We start from the raw sequence: 17948 nt of genomic DNA, 5'->3' as shown, positions 1-17948 counted from the left end.
TGCCTGAGTAAGTATAGCTGTTTCCCATCTTGGTAGAAGGCCCCAGGGTGTCCAAGAAGGGATCATTTACATGAACTCAGAGGGCCCTGAGGATGTTTTGTACAAGTACCTGTTACATCCAGTGCAATGCAGCCATCATCAGCATCAAATCCATGGGACTTTATTTGTGTGTATGTAGAGTGATATGCTTGTATGTATGCTTGTATGAGTCATGTCCTGTCAGTACTTCCCGCACCAGTTACATCTGTGGGTTAAATAAACAGGAAAAAAAAAAGCAGCAAAAAATTATGGTCTGTAGAAATCTCAAGGACCAGGATCTTCAAATACTCCAAGTTCAACAAACAATCTTAATACAAGACTCATATCAAGTGTATGAGTCTCTTGCCCTTCCTCATGGCTGTTCTGCATCTTAACTAGAAGAGCACAGGCACTTTGGGGAGCTCTGGCCCTTTTTCTGGGATGTGCTATAAGACATTCTCTAGTTAGGGAAAAAGCAGACTGTCTTATTTTTGTCCCTCTTCCCATTCCTCATGATCTTGGTCTTACATGGGGGTAGCAGCTGATGCATAAGACTTAGGACAGCTGCATAATTCATTGGCAGGATTGCTGAATTTACGGAGGGGATCAGGTATCAGAATAACGGGGTTCTGGACTGGAGGAATTAAGCTCACAATATTGAGTTTTGGATGTTCCAGTTGGTGATATTGCCAAAAGGGACATGAAAAGTGATCTCAGTTCAGTTTGGTGCAGTGCAATAATTAATCTGGGTGAATATACACAATTCTGATAAATAAGTCTCTATCTCAGATTGCCCATATAAACCCACTAGCAAACTTTTTTTTCCCCTTTTGGTTTGCATGAAAAAAGTGCTGAAAGGACATTCAAAAGTTGGGTTTTTTTTTTGCCCTGGTACATAAGTCACTGGCTACAGCTTGATATAAGATGTGGTGGGGTGCTGTGGTGACTTTAGTGGCCCAGAGAAACTTCTCCAAGGCCTGCCTGACATGTCTAATGCATGCATTCCAGCCTTAAGGAAATGCCAGATTTGGGGTCAGGAAAGTATTTCTATCCAAATCAGACTGGCAGGAACAATTTTTTTAACCTGTAGTGCATGGCATAGTCTGCTTCCATTGGCCACCAGAAGATGTTCCTGTGAACTACAGAGAACAATGACATATTTCATGATGTGAGCGATGGAGGGGATGGAGGTGAATGTCCTTGTGACCTCTGGATCAGAGTGTAGTTGTAGGAACTGGCACTGATGGCCTTGGTGATAGTATCCAGTACAATAGTTCTGTAGGTGACAAATAGCTGTCTGCCTCTTCTGTGTCTGGTGTCGAAAGGATGCGTTCTGCTTTTCTTTCAAAGTTACCTGCATTGTTTGCAAATTTGTTGTCCCCTCCACTATACAGAAATTCAAATATAATAGAAGTTCAATATAGAGCAGCATCCCATTCACTTCCAGAAGCAACACGTCTGGGCTTTTTCACCCTGGGTCTCATCTGCTACGGGACACATTTCCACCCCTGGGACTGTGACAGGTGAAGGGAAGTGAATAGCTCCCACATCCTGGGAATGGACTCTACACGTCAGTCACTGCTAACCTTGCAACAGCATGGCCAACATGACATTGCCCTTGGCAAGGGGAAGGGTTTTCCTTCTTGGAAATGTTTCAGAAAGCAGCAGTATCTCTGTCATGGCAGGTAGAGCTCCTCCCTGGCCTCTCACTAAACCAAACCATTGTCCATGTGCCTATGAATCACCCCAAACACACTAAGAAACACAGAGATGTTGTGTCATGTGAATTGAGGGGTACAAGAAAGAAACCAGGGGAGTTTCAGGGACTGGCTGTGCAAGTGGTCAGGAACAAGACGGCTACTTATTGTGTAAGTACGGCCTTGTCTGTGCAGAGGGTTGTATCAGTGAGCGGACCAGCTACATGGGGCATGCACTGAGGATTTCCGCAGTAATCCTCACCACAGGCCAGCATGCTGCAGCATTCTCTGCTGCTCCCTGTGGAGGAAGTGGGAAGGATGGTTGGCAGGATCCACACAGCTGCCTCATGCCTCCTCCAGTTTGTCTCTGCGCTCCCACTGCTAGCTTTGTGCTACCCCTTCAAGAAGGCTCTTTATAGCTAAGTCACCCAGTGACTCCCAAGCCCATGCATTAGCTGGAGATTTTTGTGATGTGAGGCTGTTTTTGGGAGCCTTCGCTTGAAGGACCTCTGTGCTCCGTTGTTTTCTGTTGCAGAGGAAACCTTGATTGTTTGAACAATGACTTGTGGCTAGGATGACTGCTGGCATGAATTAGGAAACCCTCCTCATCTGCCTGTGAGGTTCTAGATGATGTCCCTGCTCACAGCACTTTTTATGGATGGGCTTATTTATCTTTTATGGAACAAAAGTCCTCCCCGTCTGCTCCCATGTAGGTTTATACAGCAGTTACTTCAAGACTGAAGCTCTTGCCAACTGTGTTAGGTGTGAACACAACTCATGTAAGGTTTGCCTGCTGCTTAGCTCATGCCAAATTAGGCATGCTTAGCTCATGCTCAAATCAGGATAAAAGCAGAATTTTTCAGTGATGAAGGCAATTCTTCACTGGGGTACTCTCTTGTGGGTAATAGTGTCTTCTTTGTTTCTTGATGTCTTCGGAGTGAGACTGGATGACCTTCTGGAAGCTATGACTTGCCAGATGCAAACAGTTTGAATCAGCAAAGGAAGAACTGAGACTCAGTTTCACAGCTTTCTTTATGTATGAGGTGCAAATCTGTTTTGGCCTGAACACCCAAATGTGGGCTTTGGCCTCCATCTGAATACAACAGCGTGTAGTGCTTTGGAGAGAGCTACTCTTTGCTCGGGCTGAGAGCTGGTGACCATGCAGCAGCTACTCAGGCAGAAGTGCTTTGGTCCTGCCAAGGGTGAGCATCGACACAGGATGTGCATTGTCACTGGATGCTGTGGGGACACAGCCAGCCTGGGGTGCAGCTAAGTTGCAATTTGCTGTCTGAGTAGGAGCTAAGGTCCACTGCATCTGCCTGTGCCAGTAAGCAGGCTGCTGCCATATCCTCCCAGGCTCTTCCTTAAGTCTCTTTTGGATCCCAAGTCTATGAGTATTGAGGAGATGTGGCTCTCTGTGCAGGGATTCCCATGCAATACCAGCTCTGACAGCTGGGCAACAGCTGGTTGCAGATGATTGCCAGCATTAATAAAGGAGGCTATGTGATGGATTCCCTTATGTAGGGGTTACTAAACAAACAGAGCTTGAGGAAACCCAGCCTTGTCCAGGAGCAAATGCAGCACAAAACCTCTTCTTGTTCTGACAGGCCAGCAGCGGGTCCTTCTCTGCTGTAATTTGCAGATAATCCCATGTACAACAGCTTCAGAAACTGATCTGGTGAGAGCAGTTCCTCTGTGCATCCCTGACCAGCCTACTAGTTGTGAGGGAAACATGTGTGTTGAAGAGCAAGATGATTCCTTTGGGGCCTCCTAAATGATTTTGCAGTGCCTTTGGGAGAACATGGGGTAAACTGTGGCAAAGCTCCCATTCATCATATACTCGTAGGCAGAGATATGTGGATGTAGCGGATGAGAAAGCTTGCCCAGGTCTCTCAGGATGGTCCCAGATGTATGATGATGTCTTAAAAGGGTCGTGGGAGGGACAACAGGCCACAGTTTCCACTTTTCTGCAACCATGGGCAGTGCAGTCCTCATACTGGCCCCCAGCAGGCCCCTGTGCTCATGAGGAGGGTGCTACCCATCTCCCTGGATCCGAGGTCTCCCTTGAACAGGCAGGTTCCCTCATGATGGGGTCTGAATGACAGTGTCCCAAAATGCACCAGACACCCTCTCTTGAAAGGTAGGCCCCTCCTTGGCAGATGTCCAGCTGCCTCCACATGTTCCACTGTGCTGCAGAGCCTTGTGGGCAAACTTAAGGGTGCTGAGTACCAGCAGAGAAGGAGGAGGATCCTCTGTGGTCACCCTTTCAAGACCCCATTTCTCCAGCCTTTCTGATTCCCCTCCTCTTTGCTCTGGGTTTCCTTGACCCCTCACAGCCTGCTGTCCTTCCCCAGCCTGGCTGTGTGCTGCAGCTTGCCCACTCCTCCCCAGAGCTGTGGAGGCTGGAGGCTGAAGCTGGAGGCTGGAGGCCAGAGCTGACCAGGGGGTTAAGAGGCAGATGGGAGTTTGTGGTTGTCCCCTCTCTCTGATGGAGTGAGGGAGGGCAAGTCACTGACCTCCCAGCAGGAGTGGCACAGGAAACCCGTAATTACATGCTTGTGACAGCAATGCTGGATCTTGTTAATCACGCTGCTGCCATGTCAGAGTTGCTGCCTCTTGGGATTAGGGAAAACAAACAAGCTGAAGCGACAGTGGTGAGTCTGTCCAGTGATTACCCAGCACCTCCCAGTGCAGTGCCCCCCACAGCACTGGCTAGTCCAGCAGCGGGGAGAGTGTGACGGGGGCCAAAGTCTCAGCAAGCCCATCCCAGTAGAGCCTAATGTATCCAGCACTTGCAGTGGCAGGATGGAGTCCTCTCCGTTTCTCAGTATGTCTCTAAACACACGACAGTGGTGGCTGACACCTTCACCTCCCCTTGGAAACTGAGTTTTTTCCCCCTGTGTTTTGTAGGAGTAAGCTGAGACACAAAGGAGACTTACACAAAGCCCTGTGGAGAGTCAGGGGTAAAAGTGAGCTTTAAGTGCAGCGATGCTGCTTCCACACTTTGGTGCCTCGACCCTTGCTCTGTTGCTCCAGTGCTTCCTCTCAGCCCTTCTCCTCCACTTTGGAGGGAAGCCCTGGTGTTCTGCCCTGCAGTAACCCTGTCTACTATGCTGGCTGTGTATTTTTTCTAGTGATTGCTAAATATCTCCACTTTTCCAGTATGAACTTTGCTTGAGCAGTTTCCTGTCCTCATGAAGTGACTCCACCTCTGTTCCCATCCCCACCTCTTGGAAAAAGTCTGGACATCCTTTTCAAAGACAAGCTTTACATCACACTGACCCATCCTGCAGAGCAAATGGAAGTCAGTAATTTTGAGCTCAACCCACTCTTCTGCTGCCCTGAGCTAAGCCAGAGTATTTTTCCTCTTTCAAAAACTGGACCTGCTTTTTTGTCTGTTGGAAAAATAATAATTAAAGAAAAAACCTGCCCCAAATTCCCTTTCCCTTTCCCTTTTTGTAAGCTTAGTCCTTTTGTAAAGCCCCTGAAGTGCTTATTTTTCCCCTCATCCACTCTCCCCTCCTTGGTGGAAAATTTCCCTTCTTCCAAGTCCTCACAATGTTATTCCAGCACCATTCCCCCTCTCTGGGACCTGAGGAGATGTGTCAGCCTCATGGCATGGGTATGCTAAGGAAAGATCCAATATATTTCCCAAGGAGAGGTAGCCCACGTAAAAACCAGAATGGCTCAGCCCCAGGGTGGTGCAAGGTTTGTGGGCATGGCTGCCTCAGCAAAAACAGTTAGGAAAGACAAGGTTTGGGCTAATTCAGCTTTCCCTCCTCCTGGATAAAAGGACTCTGCTTGGGGCTGCTCTAATGGCAGTCCCAAGGTGGAGGAGACTCTGTTGCCTTACTAAGCTTTGCCGGGTTGTATTGTAGTGGCCAAACCCACACCATATCCTTGTGAGGTGCCCTGTGCCCCAATAGCCAGCATCCAGGGAAGGCCACTGATGTAGGACAGAACATCCCTCTTGCAGACAGTCAGGCCAGCATGGGAAACAGAGAGTTTGGGACCTGAGAATAAGCAAGGCCCTGGTGCATCCCCAGAGACTGAGGGGAGTGAGCCTCAGACTGAGGGCTCCAGGCTTCAGCCAGGCTCTAATCCAGTGTACAGCTGAGAGGATCAAGAGATAGAAAGGTTGCTCACTGTAAATCCTTTTGAAGTCTGTTCCAACTGTTTTGCTGGAAACTTGCTGGCTTGCATGCCAGAAGGGATGCTAAGCCAGGCAGCCACAAGGAGCAGGGGTGTGCGTCCTCCATGAGGCCTTGGGCTCCGAAAAACCACCCACTTGCTCCAGGGACCATTGCTGCCCAAATGCCCCAAACCCAGCAACAAATGATGACAATTACAGGGGTGTGAAAGCATCGGGATTGGTGAAGCCCCTCTGCTGGAGCCCCACAGTCCCATGAGAGGGAGCAGGAGGTCCCCAAATGCCAGGACAGCCCAGATGAGGAGATGGCTGACACAGGAGCAGTTGGGTGGGCATGGCTCCAGCTCCAACCCTCTGTAGCTGCAGGTTGCAGGATGGCTTGCTGCTGGCTCTGCCTTTACACAAACACGCTTTGCTTCTCTTGGCTTTTCTCTTAATGAATCCCTTCTCTCACGGCTGTTGTTTTTGGCCTCCAAATGATTCTGTGGTTTTCCTTCTCCAGCACGTGATACAAACACTGCTCACCGGCTGCTACCTCCAGGTGATGGACACCTGTAAGTGGCCCCATGCGCCCATACAGGTTGGAGTTAGTGACACTGGGACACAAAGTCATCACCACACTGTGGACTTGCTTGGTGTTTTCTGGACTCTTGGTGGAACACGACAGGACAATTCATGGGGGTATGAAAGGGGCCTGCAAAAAGGAGCCAGTGCTCCCTGAAGTAAGAGTAGGGAATGTAGGAGAGGGAAGTGAGATAGAGGCACTGGGCTTGCTGTGGGGCTGGACCCTTCCTAAGCAGCACAGGCCACAGAGCTAGAGCAGTGCTGCAGCCCCACTGCATTTTCCAGTAAGGCAGGGGTGACCAGAGAGAACCCCCTTGAATACTGGCTCTTAGAATTGTACATCGCCAGCTTGAAGTGTACAACAAATTGATAGAGTAAGAAAGAATTATCAGTAAAGAAAAGCACTTGTATTTAACAGCCCTTCCCTTTCTCCCCCACTTCCAGCTGCTTACCCTTAAAATTCTTCTTGAGACACAACTCTAAGCTTTTCTCTGAAACCACCAAGACTAGAAACTGCCTTTTTTTTTTAGACAAGTCCTGAAAATTTTCTTCCCTCAGTGAAAGAAGGGACTTAAAGAAAACGCAAGCTACCACAAACCCCATCCTAATTTGGGTGCTTCTGCCCACTGTCCACATTCTTCTCTCCCTGTTGAAAAGAAGAGGCCTCTCTTCGGGTCTGTCCTCCCCAGTTGGTATATGTCCCTGCTCCGAAGGCCAGTGCTCCCAAACTGTGGCCCAGCATTGTCCGGCTGTTGACCCCCACTGGTGCTGCCCAAAGCATCCAGTCTCTCTGGCCCCTCTCCCCAGCCTCCCTACTTTTTCATGAAAATACAAAACATAGTCCTGTTCCCTCTTCTCCCTGTGCTTTCCTCTCCTACAACTCAGCCCCCTTCATCCTTCCTTCACCACATTTCCTGCAAATGCAGGTTTTGCAGTCTCAGAGCAGATGCTGCAGAAATCCCTGTGCACAAAGGAGCAGTGTTGATCGCAGCTAAATGGTATCAGCCATAAGGGACTCCCCTGGGATGGGGCAAAGCAGACATAAGGTATAGCTTCTATTCCCGGAGGCACAGAGTAATTTTCCTGACTGTGTGACACTGAACACTTTGTTTAAAAATAGAGAGGAACCTGAATCAGCAGGCGCAGGAGATATGAGGTAACTCCGGTAAAACTTTTCCACCACACCAGGCACTGGGCACAGACAAAGGGCCACACCTGTGGTTTCACTAAACCATCTCACCTGATCTGGCATTGCCAGTTACAGACTGACAATGGCAAATTCCAGTCCTGCAAATCCTACCAGGAATCCCTTCCTGCATGTATCAGCAGTGCCCTTTGATCTGCCTGGGGACAGAGTGGCCAGGGCTTCCAGGCAGCCCCTGCTTCTCCCCATCCCCGACAGCCTCCTGTGCTGCAGGAGGGCTGTGAGGACGTATTGGTGCAGGGTCTTCTGCAAGAGGAGCTCAGGCTTGGCGTTGACCTTGTCCCATTTATCTGAGTTATGTAAGATCTTCCCGTATGGGCTGCTGGCTACGTGACACCTAACTATTTAGGCCAGTGTAGTCTGTGACAAATGTGACAGTTTGGGGGAGGAAAGTAAGTACGCTTGTGCTGTCTCAGACTCAGGAGGGAATGGAAACAGCTGGATGCCATGCAGCAGGGTCACTCCTCAGCTGATACAAATTTTCCTGTCCCACTGCTTGTGGGAGATGCCCAGTTTCATCTGAGCTCAGCAGTTCTGCACCCAGGGCCTCTTTTCAACACAAGAGCTATTTAATAAATCACGTTTCCTCTTGACCATCCTGTTCATGGCAGGACAGGGAGAAGATGAGAGGGTAACTCAGAGATCTGGGTCCTTTGCCTCTCCACTGTGAGTTCTGAGTTGGGTTGGGATTTCCCTGCAGTTTCTTCAGAGATAATGTAGTTCCTGCTGGAGCTTCAGTCTGTGTTTATGGCAAAAGAGCCACTCCAAAGAGAAGGAGCTGCGTCTGGTCTCTGGGCTTCGGGATACAAATCCCTCGCAGCTTTGGAGGCATGAACTTGGGATGAAGCTGACAGCAGATGGGAAACTGGAGCTTATGGTTAGCATTGGGGTTGTTGGAATAAGAGCAGCATGAGGAGCTTGTAGGCACAGGGAGCTGTAAATCACAGTAGTGCTGCCACTGGTTTGCCTGCAGAAATTGGTATTGGGCTTCATCTATGTTGTTCTTGCTTGTCTGCCCCATCAAGGAGACATTAATCCCCTTTCTGAGCACTGTCATAATAAAAAAACATTTCAAGGCAAGGCAAGGGCTCTTCTTATGTCTCTCCCTTTGTCATGCTGAGGGTGCTGAGTCAGCAGTGCCCTGGCAGCCAGGAGGGCCAACTGTGTCCTGGGGGGCATCAGGCAAAGCATCACCAGCTGGTCGAGGGAGGGAATTGTCCCACTCTGCTCTGCACTGGGGCAGCCTCACCTTGAATATTATGTGCAGTTTTGGGCACCATAATGTAAGAAAGATATTAAGCTCTTAGAGAGCATCCAAAGAAGGGCAACACAAATGGTGAAGAGCCTTGAGGGGAAGCCATGTGAAGAGCGGATGAGGTTACTTGGTCTGTTCAACCTGGAGAAGAGGAGAGACCTCATTGCAGTCTACAACTTCCTTGTGAGGAGAAGAGAAAGGGCGGGCACTGATCTCTCTTTGGTGACCAGTGACAGGACTTGAGGGAAAGGCCTGAAGTTATGTCAGGGGAGGTTTAGGTTGGATATTAGAAAAAGGTTCTTCACCCAGAGGCTGGTTGGGCATTGGAACAGTCTCCCCAGGGCAGTGGTCACAGCACCAAGCCTGACAGTTTAAGAAGTGTTTGGATGATATTCTCAGGCACATGGTGTGACTCTTGGGGCTGTCCTGTGCAGGGCAAAGGGCTGGACTCAATGATCATTGTGAGTCCCTTCCAACTCATCATATTCTGTGATTCTGTGACTCTGTATGTGACTGTCCAATGCTTCCAGTAATGCAGTGGCCGAGTTCCACTCAGAATGTTCTGGACCCTTCAGCATATGCTGTACTCAAATTTAAGAGGTGGTCCCTAAGTGTTCCCAGCAAGCCCTATTCTAAGTTTAATGCACTCCTGCCCTTCACGTGGCAGTGCCTTCAAACAGCAGCAAAAATATTTGGTTGAGAAAGAGGAGTGGAGAAAGCACCATTGAGAACAGATATTAGTTGTCAGCAAACTGACCTCCTTACAGGTGCCATCAGATAGCCATGGCTGTAGTCCCACATTGTTTCTGCCACCACTCTGCTTACCAACCGGGGGCATATGGTTCCATCAGGCGTCGCAGCTTTGGGCCACAGTGATGGAGGCACAGGGATCCAGGGTGTGTGAGGTGCCATGTCTCCACTACTGATCTGTGGGGCCCTGGGGGGGATGCAGGCAACTTTCTGATAAGCAGATGCTGTGATAGCATAAGATGATCTGGCTTCTAGAAGATGACATTCATAACTGGTACCATAAGTCTGGCTGATTTTTTTGTCTTCCATAAAGCACTTTTTTTCTGGAAGAACCTCATCCAAAACATTACTGCCACTGATGTTATGAAGCATTGAGGGTCCCTGGCTTTCTCAGCCACTGGTGAGTAAATAGGCAGTCTTGTGCTCTCCTGACCCGGCCATGCTTCAGTGTTCCTGTTACAGTACATCTGCAAGCCCAATGCACATGGGACCCCTGACAAGGTCACACAGAATTGTTAGAGCAGGAAGGGACCTCTGGAGATCATCCAGTCCAACCCCCCTGCCAAGGCAGGGTCACTTATAGCAGGTTACACAGGAATGTGCCCTGATGGGTTTTGAATGTTTCTGGGGAGGGAGAAGCCACGACCTCCCTGGGCAGCCTGTTCCGGTGTTCTGCCGCCCTCAGTGTAAAGAAATTCTTCCTTATGTTGAGATGGAACTTCTTGTGTATTAGTTTATGGCCGTTGCTCCTGATCCTGTTTCTGGGCACCACTGAAAAGAGTCTGGCAACTATCCTCATGACACCCATCTTCTCTTCTAAAGGCTAAACTGACACAGCTCCCACAGTCTCTCCTCATTAGAGAGATGCTCCAGAGCCTTAACCATTTTTATGGGCCCCCACTGCACCCTCTTTGGTAGCACCTTGTCTTTCTTGTACTGAGGAGTGCAGAACTGGGCACAGCTCTCCAGATGTGGCCTCACTAGGGCCATGTAGAGGTGTAGGATCACCTCCCTCAACCGGCTGGCCAAACTGTTCCCAATGGACCCCAGGATACCATTGGCTCTCCTGGCTGTGAGGGCACACTGCTGGCTTATAGTCAATTTGCCATCCACGAATACTCTCAGGTCCTTCTCAGCAGAATTACTCGCTACTAGGTCAGTCCCCATCCTGAACTGGTACTTGTGGCTATTCCTCCCCAGGACTGCACTTGCCCTTGTTGAACCTCATCAGGTTTCTCTCTGCCCAACTCTCCTGCCTATCAGGGTCCTGCTGAATGGCAGCACAGCCTTCAGGAGTATCAGACACTCCCCAGATTCTGGGGCTGGCTGCACAGGGCATCCTCCTGAGCACAGGAGGTTCAGCCCAAGTGGGCTAGAAGAGCTCACATCACTGTGAGCTGTTGGTGACTGTTCCTCCTGTGTGTGGTTTTTCTACAAAGGGAACACCTTACAGCACTTGAAGAGCTTCTCTGATATCATCTTGGAGCTTGGAAATTGATATCAGCTGATATCCAGCTTGGAGCTAGGTCTTCAATATCACTGTTTCTCCTTACCATCCTTGAGAGAATCCTTTACCCTGAGACATTAGTTTTGGTTCAGTCAGGACCATGTCAGCCTTTTTGTTATTAAATGCTGAAGAGATCAGGGAAAGCCTATCAGAAATAGGAAACGTGATATTGTAAAAAGTTAATTTGTTAGTGTAACTTGAATTTGCGCCGATGTTGCCATTCGATCTTCAAGGCTGCCTGTCAAACACCTTTCATCAGGATCAAATTCTCTTGAGTTGGAATTTGCCTCTGGTCAGAATGAGAACCACTCCCAAATACCACTTGTCCTGATTACACCCTCTGTGTCGGTGACAGTGGTATTGAGGCTCTGTACAGGGCCTCTTACCTCTGTTTCCCTGCAAGGATGCTCATGCAGACCTCCGTGTTTTCTCTCTGGACTGTGGCCCCTCATCCCTGGAAAGTTTCCTTGCCTCTTCTGGATTTGCTGCTTGTGAGAGATGAGAAAGGAGCCTCACGCACCCCCTGATCAGGGCAGGCTGGGGCTTGTTGGGAACACTTAGGCAGGATCTCCTTGCTCATCCAATTCATCTATGCCACAACCATATGCTGTTATTAGGTGATTATGTTTTGGTATCTTCATTGTGTAATTAGTCGTATGCTCATAAACAATGTAAATAACCTCTAATGAGTTGGTAAGTTAATCATTCAGTAATGACTTTGAATGTCAGGAACTGTCAACACAGAGAAGCAGCTACTTTTAAATATTCTTTTTCATTTTCTGTTCATTTTCATTTTTGTGTTGCAAAACCAGCTAACATCTTTGTTCCTTCTTTTTGCTAACACTCTGCAGGCTATTCTGTTCATAAGCCACTTGAGTGGATTTACTCATCAATTTATCCAGAAAATTTGGCTGCACTGTTTCGTGCTACTGCTGATATTTTTTTAAAGACATATAGCAAGTTCCTCTTCTGTTTTGTTTGTTTGTTTGTTTTAAATTTTATTCTAGTGTTGATAGTCATGGATGGATCCTGGGACCTATTCTTCTTTGATCTTGTTATTTTTGGAAGTCTTTTTCAGGGTAAACATTTAGGCCAAAGTCTTACTTAGGTAAGAGCTGCTCTGCATGTAACAGCAAGAATTTCAAAATGGCTGGAGCAAGAAAACAAGTCTGAAAAAACCTAAATCAGGTATTTTTTTTCCCCCACACATTTGCTGCTTTTCTTTAAACACCCTTCCAGCCCAAAGAGTCACCAATAGAAGTTTGGGAGTAGGAACTCTGAAGGCTTAAAGGCTCTGTTGTAGACATGAAAACAGCAGCTTACCATGTTGGATTTTAATTATTTTATTTTTAAACAAAGCTCATTAAGGTTTTTTTTAGTCTGATCTGTGGTTTTGGATGCCTAGAATTGCCATTACTGTATTAGAATGATGCTTTACTGTCTTTCTGTTGTGCTTTTCTGTTGTGAAGTTTCCTTCTGTGGCTGACATCCCAGACCCTCTGCCAGCTTCCCCCCAGCACTGCCTGGACCCTTGGCCTTTGGCATTTCCTATCATAACATTGGAAAAAGAGCATCTGAGCACTTTTCAGAGCTTCAACTTATAACCATGGTAAACTATACTCACACTTTTTTGTAAAATAGACCATGCCGTTTTTTTTGCAGATACATTTGCGGATTGCTGATACACATCCTTGTATTTTTGGACATATTTGTGTATTTCTGGAGTGAAGCTGCCATAGTAGATAACCAGAGAAAAGGAGTTCTGTTTGGGAACAACTTTGAAAGATTTCTAATTAGCTCTCAGCCTGTGTTGGGACAAAGCCATGATATTTCAGCTATTCTGGCAGAGAGTGTGTTGTGTCAAATTTCCATTTTTTGTGTGTGAAATGTGATTTTCAGACCAAAACTTACATTTTTCAGAGCTGAAATATGAGGGGTGCATGCTAGTGTTTGTGCCTAGGGAGAAATGCCCTGATTCAAGTCTCTGCTTTATCTCATTTTGAGCAAAATATCTTTCCCTCATCATGCACAACCAGCTATGGGATGGAGCCTGATCCAAGGTGTTCCCTTTGGCACTGACCACTGGGAGTCTGCTGCTTCTTTCTGTCCCCATCAACCAAAAAGTGCATGTCCACAGGGGATGCACAGCTGTGCTGTGTCAGACCAAGGGTTCTTGGAGCTCAGCAGCCTGTCTCCAACAGTGGCTGATAACACATGCAAACAGCACTATTTGAAGGCAAACGTGATATGTTTCCCAAATCTTCCCTAGTGTCCCACAGTTTGTACTTTGAGGATTTTCTGAGGAGACCTAGTATATTTGTTGCATTTTTTTTTCTTTTTCTACACATTTGAAACCCTGTGAACTTGTGGTATTCGCAGCATTTTGTGGCAAGGACTTCTACAGTGTAACTACCTGTTGTGTAAACAAACACCTCCTACTGCAAGTTTTGCTTGCCAGTTTCTTAGATGCCCTTGGTTCTTGTAATGTACTTTTACAATTTCCTTGGATGAGTTTTCACTGAGGCCTTACCTCTCATGCTTTTAGTTGCAACTGAATGCACTGTGGTACATTCTCACCCTAAGGAATGGGAGAATGTCTCCTCAGCAGGCAGAGGTGTGTGTCTCTTTTATGTACCTTCCAGGCTCTTTCACAAAAATCCGTGAGCATGATGCAGCTGTTGGTTTGTTTTTGTATTTTTTTTTTTCTTCTTGCTGATGAGTGTGACTAAAAATGTTTGAAGCCTCTACACCTACTGGGGTAATTCTATGTCTCTGCACATTGGCTTGATATGTCCTCCCATCAGGCAACCCCAGTGAAAGCCTGTTCTCAGTAGGTGGCATTTTGCATTAAGATGCCTTCTGCCAACAAAGTCTCCGCAGACACAGGCCCTGAGATTGGAATGGATATGATCTAGGACAGCACACAAACACATGCTTAACTTTAATCCACACATGCTTAAGTTCCTTTTGAACAGAGCTTTGCTCTACATTTGTTGCTAGATGTCTGTTAAAGGACCAACAAAATCCAACTGCTGAGTTCCTATTTTACATTTCTCTCCTTGGACAGCAAAACCAGCATGTATATCGCTTTTGGGAGTCCTCCACATGGCCACTGACACCTAATGCAAGAGTTGCCTGGATGATAACCAGCTTTATTAGCTGTTTTATATAAGCAACAGGCACCCTGGGTGGTGTCGGATCTCGCCTGAGCTACCCCACAGCCATCCAGCTGCTGGCCTTCTCCAGCAGGGCTTCACAGTATCCCCCCCAAATATGCTCCTAGCCAGCCCCAAAAGGGTTGCGGGAAGATGGTTGTAGCTCTCAGTTTGCGTGTCACTGCACTGGGATGTGCGGTGAGCCGTGTGTTTTGGCAGCAAAGGAGCAGAACTGTTCCTAGAATGCCAGTGATGCCTTGTTGTGAGTTGCTTGGCCCAACCTGGTGCCGGTTTGCGTAATAGAGACAATATGTCTGTTATCACCAGAGATCCGAAGCTGTGATTGTGGCAGTTGTAATAATGCACAGCCTCCACAGTCAGGTGCATTGGGCACGGAGCATTTGTTCACGTTCACGTGCTGGGGACACACAGTGCTTATGAAATGTTAGTACACTGCTCCATGAGATACTGTACCAGGAATTGAGTAGTGTCTGCTTGAACCTTGGTTCTGGAGCTGCTACAAAGATGTAGTGCAGTGCAAATTGGTACATCTTGCTGGTTAAGGCTCTTCTAAAAGTATAGAATAAATATAATGCACAGAGTATTGTTTTTCATGGCATCTGGGGCACAGAGACATCCCTACCTGTGTCCCATTGTGGCAGTAACGTGTTTCTTGTGATTCAGGCAAGTGAGGAGTTATTCACAGCTTAGTGCCTACCAGTGTTCCCGGTAGCTTAATTCTCTTGCAGAATTTTCCACTCCTTATGTGAGGCAGTTAAAATAGAAAGGGAGAGATGGCAGCACTCTCTGGGATAGAGAGCCAGCACAGCTCACTGATTTCAGAGCGTACTGAGAGGTAAGGAGCCAACCAGAGAAATTTTTCTCATTGCTTCTTGCTGTGGATATTTTCCATCTGCTGCTGGGGGTGAGTGGGATGAGTGGGACTTTGGCAGCAGACAGGGCAGGAAGTGTGTATTGCACAGGGGACTTGACTAAGCGAAGGGCCCTTGGAATTGGCAGCTAGGGCCAACTTGGTGAGATCTTGGCTGGGTTTCTGGTGACCATGTGGACCTGAGGAGTCATGCCTGCAACCAAGTGAGTAACACTTCCAGTCATGTAACTGGGGCATTTCAGCCCTGGTCATGTTTTTAAGCAGCCCATGAGTTTATGATTGATTGTCATCTCAAGTGATATATTTATGTCTTGCTTCCAGATGAACTCTCAGAATTTCGTTTCTTGCAAATCCCCAAAGGTTCAAAGTCAGAGTTAACTTCATTTTCTTGGCACATGTTGATCACCTCATTTATGGTCTTGGTATTGAATCTCATGCATAACCTCTTGTTGCTGGCCTTGGAGGATGAGTCTCACACTTAGAAGGAGCTATCTACTGGAAACAGGATTTCCCACCAAAAAAAGCAGTGTTCTAGCTATTCTTGCAGATGTTCCCCAAGTAAAAGCCCTTGGCTGGAGCAGTGCAAGTGAGGTGAGCATGCAGAGAGTGACAGCACAGCCAAAGTGAATTCCAACTTTCATTCAAGCAGAAACCTTCAAAGTATTTGGGCCTTTCTAAACAGGAGTGTATTCAATTCTTCCTTATTAAGTCAGTGACACAAGAGAATGCCTTGTGTGTTCTCCATGGGGATTCAGCCTCTCCTTGGCCTATTGTCTAAACTTTTATCAATGACCTTTTAAAAGAGTGCTGAAATTCAGTCAGACACAATTAATAGATACTTTGCTTACACTTGACAGACATGCAAGGTAAGAATGAGGATGTTAGCATGCCAGCCATGCGAATGAGAATGTTGTCACGCTAAAGCATTCTTGGCTGGTTCTGGTAGTGTCCTAAACCAAAGGACAAACCACAGCATAACCCCCCAAAATGTTCTAATGCTTTGTGGATATTTTGAACGCCTCCATCTCACAGTGTCTCCCATGCTCAGCACCGCACAAGCCAAGTGGCTGATGTACACACAAAATCCTCTTCAGCAGACAGGTGCTGTTGGCTACTGAGTACTGACACTCAGTAGTCCCTGGAGCGAGCCTTACCTGGTTGCATGGAAGGTGTTGGACAGGCCTGGCTATGTGGTGCATCTCACTAATTGCTAGTAGTTTCCCATGTCCTGTATGCATTGCCAGTACCAATGACCAGACCAAACACTTCTAGACATTTTCAGAGAGACTTCTTAAAGTTTGAATACCTCAATTCCCAGCCTCTGTATTGGGTTCTTTATTCATGTGAAATTATATATGTCTATATATACATATGTATTCCTTTAGATATATATTAATTACTTATGTATGTATTACATGTTGATGTAATCTTTTTTGATTTCAGTAAACATTTCGATAGTTCTTTCACAGGAACCTTCAAGACAAAATGTCCAGCACACAGCTGGATAAACACATCATGTGATGGGTGAGCAATTGGCTCACGGGTTGAGCACAGAGGGTAATAGTAAATGGGGGAACATCGAACTGGTGACCTGTCACTGCGGGGTTCCACAGGTCTCTTATCTTAGGCCCTGTGCTCTTCATAAATTACTTGGACACAGGACTGGAAGGGATACTAAGTAAGTTTGCAATTGATACAACATTGGGAGCTGTTGACTCACTTGAAGGCAAGGAGGCCCTGCAGAGAGACCTGGGCAGGTTAGAGGACTGGGCAATCACCAACTGTATGAAGTTCAACAAGGGAAAGTGCTGGATTCCACACCTGGGATGGGGCAACTTTGGATGTACAGACAGGCTGGGGAATGAGATTCTGGAGAGCAGTGCCAGGAAAAGGACCTGAGGGTCCTGATCAATGGCAAGCTGAACGTGAGTCAGCAGTGCCCTGGCAGCCAGGAGGGCCAACCGTGTCCTTGGGCGCATCAGGCAAAGCATCGTGAGCTGGTTGAGGGAGGGGATTGTCCTGCTCTGCTCTGCACTGGGGCAGCCTCACCTTGAATTGTGTGCAGTTTTGGGCACCACAATATAAGAAAGATATTAAGCTGTTAGAGAGCATCCAAAGGAGGGCAACAAAGATGGTGAAGGCCTTGAGGGGAAGCCGTATGAGGAGTGGCTGAGGTCACTTGGTCTGTTGAGCCTGGAGGAGATTGAGGAGAGACCTCATTGCTGTCTACAACTTCCTCGTGAGGGGAAAAGGAGGGGCAGGCACTGATCTCTTCACTCTCATGATCAGTGACAGAACTCGAGGGAATGGCCTGAAGCTGTGTCAGGAGAGGTTTAGTTAGACATTCATCCATGGATAGTTGGGTGCTGGAACAGTCTCCCCAGGGAAGCGGTCACAGCGCCAATCCTGCCAGAGTTCAAGAAGCATTTGGATGATGCTCTCAGGCACATGATGTGATTCTTGGGATGCCCTGTGCAGGGCTAGGAGTTGGCCTCTGATGATCCTAGCGAGTCCCTTCCAACTAAGAATATTCAGTGATTCTGTGATTCCGTGATACTTATTTCTTTGCAAATATTTCTCCAGAAATGAAGACTAGCGAAGTCCTTATCTACTGTTGTGTGCCATTAAGGTTGTAGTGGCCTGTCTGTCAAGTTCATGGCCCCATTCTGGAAATGCTGGTCACGTCTTCACTAATGCCAACCTTCTCTCCAAAGAGAAAGCAATTTAAACAAAGCAGATGGACAAACTCTGAGGGA

Source organism: Corapipo altera, unplaced genomic scaffold (genome assembly GCF_003945725.1).
Source record: "Corapipo altera isolate COAL_440 unplaced genomic scaffold, ASM394572v1 48b, whole genome shotgun sequence".
NCBI classification, from domain to species: domain Eukaryota; kingdom Metazoa; phylum Chordata; class Aves; order Passeriformes; family Pipridae; genus Corapipo; species Corapipo altera.
This window is presented reverse-complemented; position numbering follows the sequence as displayed.